Source organism: Schistocerca americana, chromosome 8 (assembly GCF_021461395.2).
Source record: "Schistocerca americana isolate TAMUIC-IGC-003095 chromosome 8, iqSchAmer2.1, whole genome shotgun sequence".
NCBI classification, from domain to species: Eukaryota; Metazoa; Arthropoda; class Insecta; order Orthoptera; family Acrididae; genus Schistocerca; species Schistocerca americana.
Window position 1 is genome coordinate 241566043 of NC_060126.1, and position 11150 is coordinate 241577192.

The following is an 11150-nucleotide window of genomic DNA, read 5'->3' on the forward strand; positions in this document are numbered from 1 at the left end:
CTGATCGGAGAATAGTCAGCTGATAGAATGTGATCCTGTACAGAGAAGAAAATCAGAAGCGTTAGGGAAATGCGAAAGCATCCAATGTATGTTTCTCGATTGACTAGAGATTTATATTATACGCTGTTTAAGTGTATATGTGCAGATGACAGTAAGTTTTTCAGTTATCTTCGAATATTGAAATCCTCGTTTTATGGGTTTCTCGACTACTTACGTCAAGAATCAACAAGGAATTAAAGTGCTTACGTCAATCTTGGAGGATATAATTTATGTTCAGTTATTAACAGACAAACATAACACAATTGTTAGATTCTAAAGACTATCACTATCGAAATCTACAATTATTTTGGTTAAAACCTTGAGAAAGGGGCACTCAAACCATACAGTAGCCTACGGACAAAGAACTGGTAAAACTTTCTACAGTATCGTAGCCTACCTATACTCCAGGAGCCGGCGCCTCGAAGGAACCTGCGTGCGCCACGGGCGAGGCTTTGAACGTCGCCACCAATGGAGGGCCCTCAGGCGGCAACCTTGGCGCCAGTCTTCTAGTCAAGATTACTTCCATGTCGCTAGTTAGTGCCGACGTTACACCGAGTTGTTGATAGCTAATCCTGCCGGAAAGAATTCAGTGAACATATCTTCACGCTCGTGTCGGGCCTCTGATAATAACTAGTGACGGCTGTCACCAGTTGTCAGCAGTGTAGCAGTTTCCTTATCAAAAGTTCAATAAACTATATTTATTTAAAGTGAACTTTTGTCAACTAATGCTTTGCCTGCATGTCTATATTCCCTTTGTCTATAAGATCCCTTTGGCCACATTCTACCCATTTATAATTAACAGCCAAGACATTAACATTCGGTTCTTCGGTGCATAATGGTTATCGACGTGCATCATAACACTTATATCAAACCGAAGGCTTGTTTAAACGCCACAGCGATGTAGTAGACACGATATTCTCAGAGAGCCGTGCTTTTTGCCCTCCTCCGACTTATCGAGCTTACTCACCCAGCCTGCGACGTAACGCCGGCTCGGAACGAGGGTAAAACACGGAATTTTTTCTCATTAACAAGTCGGGATACAAAGAAAGCACACAGAAGGGGGTAAATGCTCTGGACAGGGACTGCTCCGATGCACATTTGACGGTTTCTACTGGCTTTTGTAATTTAAATAATCAGTGAATGTCTCAAATTCTTTCACACAACGGCGTGCAATACTTAAGGACGGGAGTAATTTTCACATGGCGTGTCACAGTATAATAATGTAACTTCATTAAACTTGCACTCCGTCTTCAGGCCTCAAGTGGCCCATCGGTACCATGCGACCGCCGTGTCGTCCTTAGCTGTGGATGCGGATAGAAGGGGCGTGTGGTCAGCACATCGCTCTGCCGGTTGTTACGACTGTTTTCTCTGACCGGAGCCGCTACTATTCGGTCGAGTAGTTCCTCAATTGGCATCACGAGGCTGAGTGCACCCCGAAAAATGGCAACAGCGCATGGCGGTCCGGATGGTCACCCACCCAAGTGCCGGCCACACCCGACAGCGCTTAACTTCGGTGATCTGACGGGAACCGGTGTATCCACTGCGGCAAGGCCGTTGCCCCCCATTAAACTTAGACTATACATAAAAAGAGCTGCTACAAATTGCACAGAGGGTAACTGAAAGAAATACGCAGTGAGGTGAACAAAAATGGCAATGTTATTCAAAGATAATAATTACACTGAAATCACCGTGATTTAAGACGGCCATTTAGACGTTAAAAAAGACAAGATTTGGAGGTCAGTACGCCCATAAAATATCATGCTTTCCCACACCACAACACGTGGACCACCGAAATAATGATGTTAGACAATGTTCTTGAATGTGTTGCATGTTCCCACCTCTTCACCATATGAGGGTATGGTGAGCTTTGTCGAACATGGTCGTTTTGATGGTCTGGGTGTTATGGTGTGGGGCAGGCATAAAGTTTCATGGGCATACTGGCCTCCAAATTTTTGAACGTGGTACAGTAACCACACAATGTTATTTTGAGACTGTACGCCTTCCTCATGTGTGTCTCGTCAGGGGTGTATTCGGCCCTCTCATCATTTTTATGGATGACTTTGAGCTACCGCATCGAACAGCACAGGCAGAGGATATCTTGGAACGAAAGGACATTTGGCAAATGGATTGGCCTGCCGGTTCCCCCAACTTAAGTACCATCGAGCACGGGCGTGATGCCTAGGGGGGACGTAGTGCGGCACGTCCACAGGCACTGTCGACCATCCAGCAGCCGTAGAACACCCTGGTAGAAGAATGGAAGGCCCTACCATAAGAACTCCTTTCCAACCTTGTGGCCGACATGGGAGCACGTTGCAGAGCATGAACTGCTTCCTGTGGTGGTCAGACACCCTATTAAGAACTATTCCCCCATTTTGTAATGTCCAGGGACCATCACAAATCCCGCTGACTTCAGAGTAATTATAGTCTCTGAATAAAACTGTTGCTCTGTTCGTTTCATTGCTTATTTCATTCAGTCTCCTTCTGTATCGAACTGTAGCAGATCTTTCTATGTATAGTCCAACTTTCATGTAGGTATGTTACAGATCAGTGACACATGATGCGAAAATTACTTTCGTCCTTAAGTTTTGCCCACTACTGTACAATTATCGAACACCTGCCAACAGCTAATACATGTAAATAAATTATTTCTTTTTTCTTCTCTCATTACACCTGACTACAGTTACTTATTGTTAGTTTTATAATTGCAGCTAAGGCTGTACAGTCTGTGATTATGAGTGTTCACATGCTGCAACACAGTAGACTACAGCTGAAACCTGTAATTGTAAAAACAAATATTAATAATTGTCGAATGGTTTAATAAGAGAAGAAGAAAAAATCATATTTCAGTCACGAGCCCTCCAACTCGAAATTTTTATCGTGTTGCAGAGAACTAAGCTTGTTTCCACACTTTAAGCAGACTCTGTTCCATTTTTCTGTGTAATTTTTTTAATTATTTTGGAAGAAAGAAGTAACCGGGCAACGCTAGGTAATCTGATAGCTTTATGTGAACGAGAAATGCGTTGACCTAAATTGACTCTACGTCACGTGCTGAGGTAAGGTCATAACAGGTCTGGGGAATCGACGTATTGCCCCATAGCGAAGGGTCTCCTGGTTCCTAAGAGAAAGAAGCGAAGAAAAACCAAGGGAAAATTAAAATGGGAAGGACTGGAAAACTTATTAAAATTAAGTAACTAAATTAATTGCAAAAAATAGAAAAACGTCAACAAGACTACTACATGTTCAAATACAAATTTCATTTTCATTTTTTGGAAAATAAATCTTGCTAACACTTTTCAAAAATAATTCAAAAACACACTGAATTTCCGCTACACTTTTCCGCCATATACTTTTTGGAAAATAAATCTTGCTAACACTTTTCCAAAATAATTCAAAAACACACTGAATTTCCGCTACACTTTTCCGCCATATACTCGACTAAATGAGACAGCAATAGCGACATTCGCCACTTCCCTCTCCCAATAATAGTTTTATTGACTCCCCCCCCCCCCCCCCCCCCGATATCCCTCTATTGTATTTGAACAGGCCCCAAGTATTATATTCCTAAATTGATTCACTACTAGACACTTATAACCAACCTCATCTAATTCCTTGCAACTCATCCACCCATCTGACATTGTGACAGACCCATAGGCTATATGCTTTCTTATTAGGTAAGGCTGTCCTATTTTGTACTGATTTGAATACAATGTCAAGACAAGGATCAACACCAGAAGCAACTGCGCCACCGTCCACAGAAAATGTCAGTATCCCAGAACATCCTCTCACTCTTCTTTTTTCCAAACTGAGACACGTCTATTTCAAAAATGATGCTTGCTCCCTCACCGCTATTTATCCACTTTTCCTTCTAAACTGAGAACTAATTCCCCTTCAGAATAAAAACCAGCTATAAATGTTTTCTGTCTGTCTGTGTTTCATGAACAGAAAACCAAACTGTAGGCCTAAGACAAACAAGTAATTCAGAAACAGAAGGTTGTTCATGGTTGCTGTAGCCTTGATATCTCAAACCAAGTGCCTCGACGAATAGAACACCACAAATGATCCTTGCTTCAGCGCCATGTCCATAGTTCCCCAATACATTTATTGGGAACCTTAGACTTCATTTCAATGCTACATGCACTCTATTTACACTGATTAGCAATTAGGTTCAATTTCCTCATAAACTTAATGGTGCTGCTTGCATCCTTTAAGTCCATCCACCTATTTCACAAAACCGCTTCAACACTCGCACTTGAAAGTTATTCACCACATCAGGCGCAGATCTTGGATTAACATAGGACTAGAAAATGAGGGACTGATTATCAGACAACGTTTTGTTTCTCATAAATATCAAAGATTAAGAAATTAGTTTCTCTCTAAATGAACGAGATTACGACAGAAAACAATGCTATAAAAAAGTATAGCTCAAAATACGCACTAGAAGGTGACGTCATAGCAGCCATTAACATAACGTTAGTGGTCAAAGCCGAATACCAGAATGCAACATTTCTCTGAACTCAACGTGTGTTTTAAGACACGACTGTGACACCCTCTACTTGTCTAACAGTGTCTGTTCTAGAGAGATTACAGAAATCGCTTGGCGCGGAAACTTGGTAAAAGTGCAGTTACTGTATAATTTATAATATTACGAATTTCTTAAGATTTGTAAAATTCGTGTTTCTCCAGTATAAACTAACTCAGATCACTCCAGTGCCCAAGATCTGCATTTTCATTAAATACACACGTCTCTGAGAGTTTATGTCATGCATCTGCAGAAAGGTGCACTCGATTTGACGCCTGTACTTTGACTGCCACGGATTGGTGGAGCTCGGATCGCTTACCTTCTGCCTGCTGTCGTTACTTCGTGCTCTGACTGCACTCCACGGTTTTCTTACAGCCTTTTTCTGAGCGGGGACAGACGCGTTCGTGTCGCTCGCACGACTCCTCGTCTCAGGCTGGCGCTAAGCAACGTCGTGGCCCGCTACGGGGGACACTGCATTGTTGAGAACCGCAGCACGACGCGACATGTTTGTTGTTTACTCTAAGAGGATAAGCGGAAAATTATAATGACTCAATGGCGGATACAGATAAATCTCAAGGAATGGGCGCTAAGGATATCTTGAGATTCAATTATTTTTACGGTAATAAAAAATAATCAAGTTACATGTAATGTTTAAGGAAGTTTTATTTAAACTGATTATACAAATATACAAGATAGTGCCATCTTATAATACAAAAAAGTTACAATTGTGGTTCTCTTCCTTAAATGATGAATTCTATGCGCCTCTCCTTCCTGGAAAACTGGTTAATTACATCGTCAATAAGACAATCAATGTCAGGGTGAGTGTGCAACAGAGCTAAGCCATTACGTCGATCGTATTTATAACGCTACGTATCGAAGGTTCTCTGTATAAGAAAACAGTAGGATATTCTGACTTTTCTCGAACAAATGCCAGACAGAATAACGTTTCGAGATCACTAGAATGGCTGCGACTTTTCTCCTAGGTATCTATGTGCCAGGCAGAAACGTATAATATACGATGAAGCGGACGTGCGTGATACATAGGAAAGTACAACTACTCGATAACTCGATTCAGTCGAGTCGACTGACGAAAGAAACGAACGAATAGCGTGCGAGCTGACTGGTGGGTGTCAATGTGAACGGCCTCGCAAGGGGAGGGGGGGGCTGCGCCCCCCCCCCCCTCCCCGTATGTATCCGCCACTGTAATGACCTCAGCTGTAAACAATGGTAAGAGACAAGTGGTTATTTTGAGAAGTTATACACTAAAATTTCAATAAACCCTCATAAGACAATTCAAGTACGTGCAAAGCATTTTTTTTTTTTTAATTCAGATAAGTCATTGTTTTGGAAGTAGTCTGTCCAGTCACATTAATGTGAGCACCTGCCGAAAGTCTGAATAAATACCTTTTGCATCTTTAACAGTTGCGAGACGAACAGGAAGAGAGTAAATGCGGTTCTGGAAGTTACCTGCAGGGGATATGGAACCCACGTCGACTCCAGTTCTGTGGCCATCTGCGCTTGGTTTCTCCGATGAGGATCCGTGGAGCGTGGAACCACCTCGATCAGACTTGATCGAGGTGGTTCCACGGATTTTCGATTCAGTTTAGTGGCCAGGGGAGTACGGTATACTCACCCTATTGCTCTTCGATCCACGAATGTATACTTCGAGCTGTGTGACACGTTGCATTGTTCTGCTGGTAGATACAATCATGCCGAGGAAAGACAAAGTGCAAGTAGCGATGGGCATGTTTTCTGAATTTAGATGCGTATTTCTGTTGGTCGATTGTGCGTTCCAGAATGCCAGAGAACGTTCCCCAGATCATAACGCTCCCTCCTCTGGCCTGGACCCTTACGACGATTGATGAAGGGTGTTCGCTTTCAGAAGTTCCACGCCGTACGTGCCAACGCCCGTCTGTCGTCTGAAAAGACCACCAGTCGCCTCTCAGCGGCCGTCCAGTTGCGGTACTGGCGTGCAAATACCAGCAATCGTTTCAGCCTTTCCAAGCAACCTCTCGAACCCACAAATTTAAAAATTCCAGATTGTTTACGTTTTTCACAATCAGATTTGCATTAGCAATTGTTTTAGTAATAAAATATAACTAATCAATAATTCAGTATAACATGAAATTAATCTTAGCAAATTACAGCAGGTAAAAAACGCTAAGGAGATCCTTAACATCTCTATTATCTCCCTGTTACTTAAATTCGCGTAAATTATGGTAAGGGACACAATATTGTTTACTCGTTTAAATAAACGTTCACACTCACTCATTAGGAAAAACTTTTGAAGCACATTTGCGTTTAGGAACATGTTCAGGAACGTTATCTGAGGCGTAGTTATCCACATCATCCTCAGATTCTTACAAATCGTCCCTGAAAAGCGTTTTGCTGGCACATGCGTTACTATAGTCCGATTAAAATTACTTGATAGTTGGCACTTCACGTGTTGTAGCTGGTTTCCTGCATTCAGAGCGCTCCGCGTCATCTCTGAATCGTTCGTTGTTGGCAAACTGCCGCAACATTCGTCATGGCGTACTATCCACAAGTTCATCAAGGCACTGTTGGTGCAGATCGTCCCACTCCTCAGCGGCGATTCGGCGTAGATCTCTCAGAGTGGATGGTGGGTCACATCGTATATAACAGCCTTTTTCTATTTATTCCAGGCATGCTCGATAGGGTTCATGGCTGGAGAACATGCTGGCCACTCTAGTCGAGCGATGTCGTTATCCTGAAGGATGTCATTCACAAGATGTGCACGATGGGGGCGCGAATTGTCGTCCCTGAAGACGAATGCCTCGCCAATATGCTGTCGATATGGTTGCACTATCGGTCGGAGGATGGCGTTCACATATCGTACAGGTGTTACGGCGGCTTCCATGACCACCAGCAGCGCACGTCGGCCCCACATAATGCCACCCCAAAACAGGGAACCTCCATCATGCTGCACTCGCTGGACAGTGTGTCTAAGGCGTTCGGCCTGACCTGGCGGCCTCTAAACACGTCTCCGACGACTGTCTGCTTGAAGGAATGTGCGACACCCATCGGTGAAGAGAACGTGATGCCAATCCTGGGCGGTCCATTCGGCGTGTTGTTGGGCTTATCTATACCGCGATGCATGGTGTCGTGGTTGCAAGGACGGACCTCGCCTTTGACGTCGGGAGTGAAGTTGAGCATCATGCAGCCTATTTCGAATAGTTTGAGTGGTAACTCGACGTCCTGTGGCTGCACAGAAAGCATTGTTCAACATGGTGGCGTTGCTGTCCGGATTCCTCCGAACCATAATCCGTGTGTAGCGGTCGTCCACTGCAGTAGTGAAACGTCCCCTTAGAAAAATTATAAATGACTGTGCTTAAACTGACATACAATATTTTTAGCGCAACGCAATCTGACTTTTAATAATCCCTACAAAAGAATGGCCCTGACTAACAATAACCTATACATTTCATGAATCACTTACCTCCCAAAAATCTTCGTTACTCAAACTACTGCAATACAGCGAGCGCCAATACTGCCAGCTAAATAAATGATTCTAACTACTGAAGCCACTAATTACTGATGGGCATAGTTAGCAGATGAAAGATTTTGATAGAGAACAAACAATGTATTTACCTTAACAGTGTTCAAAAGTCGTAATATATATCAGTTCATGACATCCAGTCTTACAAATTTACTGTCTCTGATGGACACACGTCCAGATCTCCGGCTCTCAAAACTCCGCCATCTCTCTCCCCTCATCCACCACTGCTGGTGAGTCACCTCCGACTGCGCAGCGCTACGCGCTGTCAACAGCCAACTGCCCAACTACAAAAGCAAATTCCAACAATGCCACCCAGCCACAGACTGCACACAGCACAGCCAGTGATTTTCATACAGAGCGCTACGTGGCGGTGGCGTTACCAATATAACTACCTAAACAGCCTACTTACAGTAGTAGCCCTTGGGTGGCCTGAGCGAGGAATGTCATCGACAGTTCCTGTCTCTCTGTATCTCCTCCATGTCCGAACAAAATAGCTTTGGTTCACTCCGAGAAGCCTGGACACTTCCGTGTTGAGAGCCCTTCCTGGCACAAAGTAACAATGCGATGCGATCGAAACGCGGTATTGACGGTCTAGGCATGGTTGAACTACAGACAACACCTCCTTCCTGGTGGAATGACTGGAACTGATCGGCTGTCGGACCCCCTCCGTCTAATAGGCGCTGCTCATGCACGGTTGTTCACACCTTTGGGCGGGTTTAATGACATCTCTGAGCAGTCAAAGGGACTGTGTCTGTGGTACAATATCCACAGTTAATGTTTATCTTCAGGAGTTCTGGGATCCGGAGTGATGCAAAACTTTTTTTTGATGTGTGTACGTACTGACTTTTCTGTTTGTTCTTATTTTTCTTCGTATCATTCGTTTCTCGTCTGGAATTTATCTTTGTCGACTATAACCAGCAACCAAGTGCCAACCTGGACTGCTCATGGCTTGTAACGCAGCAACAAATGACAGGTAGAAATTAATGGCTATACAAACAAGCATATTACGAAATTTTTCTGTCTTTACTCATAGAGGCTGGCCTCAAATGCCGGGAACAAGGCACTCGTGATTTTACTTCTGCCCTAGATTGTTAATCGCAGTTTTCTGGGATACATTGTACATCACGATGTTGTGGTTAGATTAGGACATGAGTTTAAATACAGGGTTACAAAACCTGTCTTCTGCCGCTTCAGTCATTTGTCACTTAAAATCAGCTGTCGACGATTATCTCCCACTTCCGTCATATCTCGCGGTGGCCGCTCCCAACATTCCTCCGGGTTTCATATTAACGGCATCTGTGAAGTGACCCGCCGGGTTTCTGCGTCGCCTGTAATTGACTGGTAGCCGACAGCGGGTGTGGTAATACTGTAGCGGCAAGTGAGAGATGTCAGCTACCAAGTAATTTTAATCGGACTACACTACTGTCAGCCCAGTCTTTGTCACTTACCCCTGCTCACATGCACACATCCTCACGAAGCTCTCATTAGTGATAATCAGACATAGAGTTGCCATGATTCTATTTACCTTGGAACTGTCAATTAATATGGATAAAACATGTCATTTTCCATGTTTTACATACGATAACTGTCATTGACTGTCCCTTACCATAGCTTACAACCGAAGTCTTCTTACCTCCACATGGTTAAGGAAACTGTCCATCGATATTAAGTGGAGGTATAACTAGGCTGGCATGATCATGGCATTGTTCCCTGAGTATATATACCCCAGCAAAAATTAAAACGGGAAGGAAAAGTCGAAAAATTAGTAAAACAGATCAGTCAAGAGAAGTCTTTTCCTGTCTTAAAAAATGAAATATTATTTTGTAAATCCTTCTAACGTAAAGATATGCCAATAGTTTATCTCCAGCACCTAAGTGAAAGATCAGTCTGCATCAGGATATGAACATCAGTTAACTCAAAGTAAAAAATGAAATGGGCTAGATGCGAGGAAGTGTTTCGGCCAAGGGTATGACAGAACACCCTCCCATGAACCATGGACCTTGCCGTTGGTGAGAACGCTTGGGTGACTCAGTGACACAGATAGCAATAGCGAAGGTGAAACCACAACAAAGGGGTATCCGATGAGAGGCCAGACAAACATGTGGTTCCTGAAGAGGGGCAGCAGCCATTTCAATAGCTGCAGGAGCAACAGTCTGGATGACTGGCTGATCTAGCTGTGCTAGGATTTGCTGTACTGGTACTGCAAACGGCTGTACATTTTCCCGAGGGCATGCAGATGCGGCTCTACTGTATGCTTAAACGATGATGGTATCCTCTGGGGTAATATGTTTCGGAGACCAAATAGCCCCCATTCGGATCTCCAGGCAGGGACTACTCAGGAGATTATCATGGTCAGGAGAAACAAAACAGGTGTTCTACGGATCGGAGGGTGGTATGTTAAATCCCTTAATTAAGCAGGTAAGTTAGAAAATTTAAAAGGGGAACTGATAGGTGTACGTTAGATATAGTAGTAATTAGTGAAGTTCGGTAGCAGGAGGAGCACGACTTATGGTCAGTTGAATTTAGAGTTATAAATACAAAATCAAATAGCGGTTATGCAGGAGTAGGTTTAATTATGAATAAGAGAATATGAATGTGGGTAAACTACCATGAACAGCACAATGAATGAGTTGTTGTACCAAGATAGACACTAAGCCCACATCCAACACATTAGCAAAAGTTTATATGCCAGCTAGCTCCGCAGATGGTGAAGAGACTGAAGAAATCTATGATAAGAGAAATTGTTCATATTGCTAAGGGACACGAAAATTTAATAGCAGTGGTGTACTGGAACTGGGCAGTAGGAAAAGGTAGAGAAGGAAAGGTAGTAGCTGAATATGGATATCGGGGAAGGAATGAAAGAGGAAGCCATCTGGTAGAATTTTGCACATAGTATAATTTAATCATCGCTAACACTTACTATAACAATCATGAAAGAAGAGTGCACACGTGAAAGAGACTGGAGACACTGGACGGTTTCCCATTGATTATATAAGGGTAAGACAGAGATTTCGGAATCAGATTTAAAAATTTTAAGACATTTCCAGGGGCAGATGTGAACTCTGACCCCAATTT

At 43.3% G+C, this 11150-nt stretch overlaps 1 pseudogene; it reads right to left on the reverse strand.

Annotated features, from left to right (window-relative positions):
- Positions 1-1480: 1480 nt before the first annotated feature.
- On the reverse strand, positions 1481-1598 carry LOC124546098 (annotated as a pseudogene).
- Positions 1599-11150: the final 9552 nt, after the last annotated feature.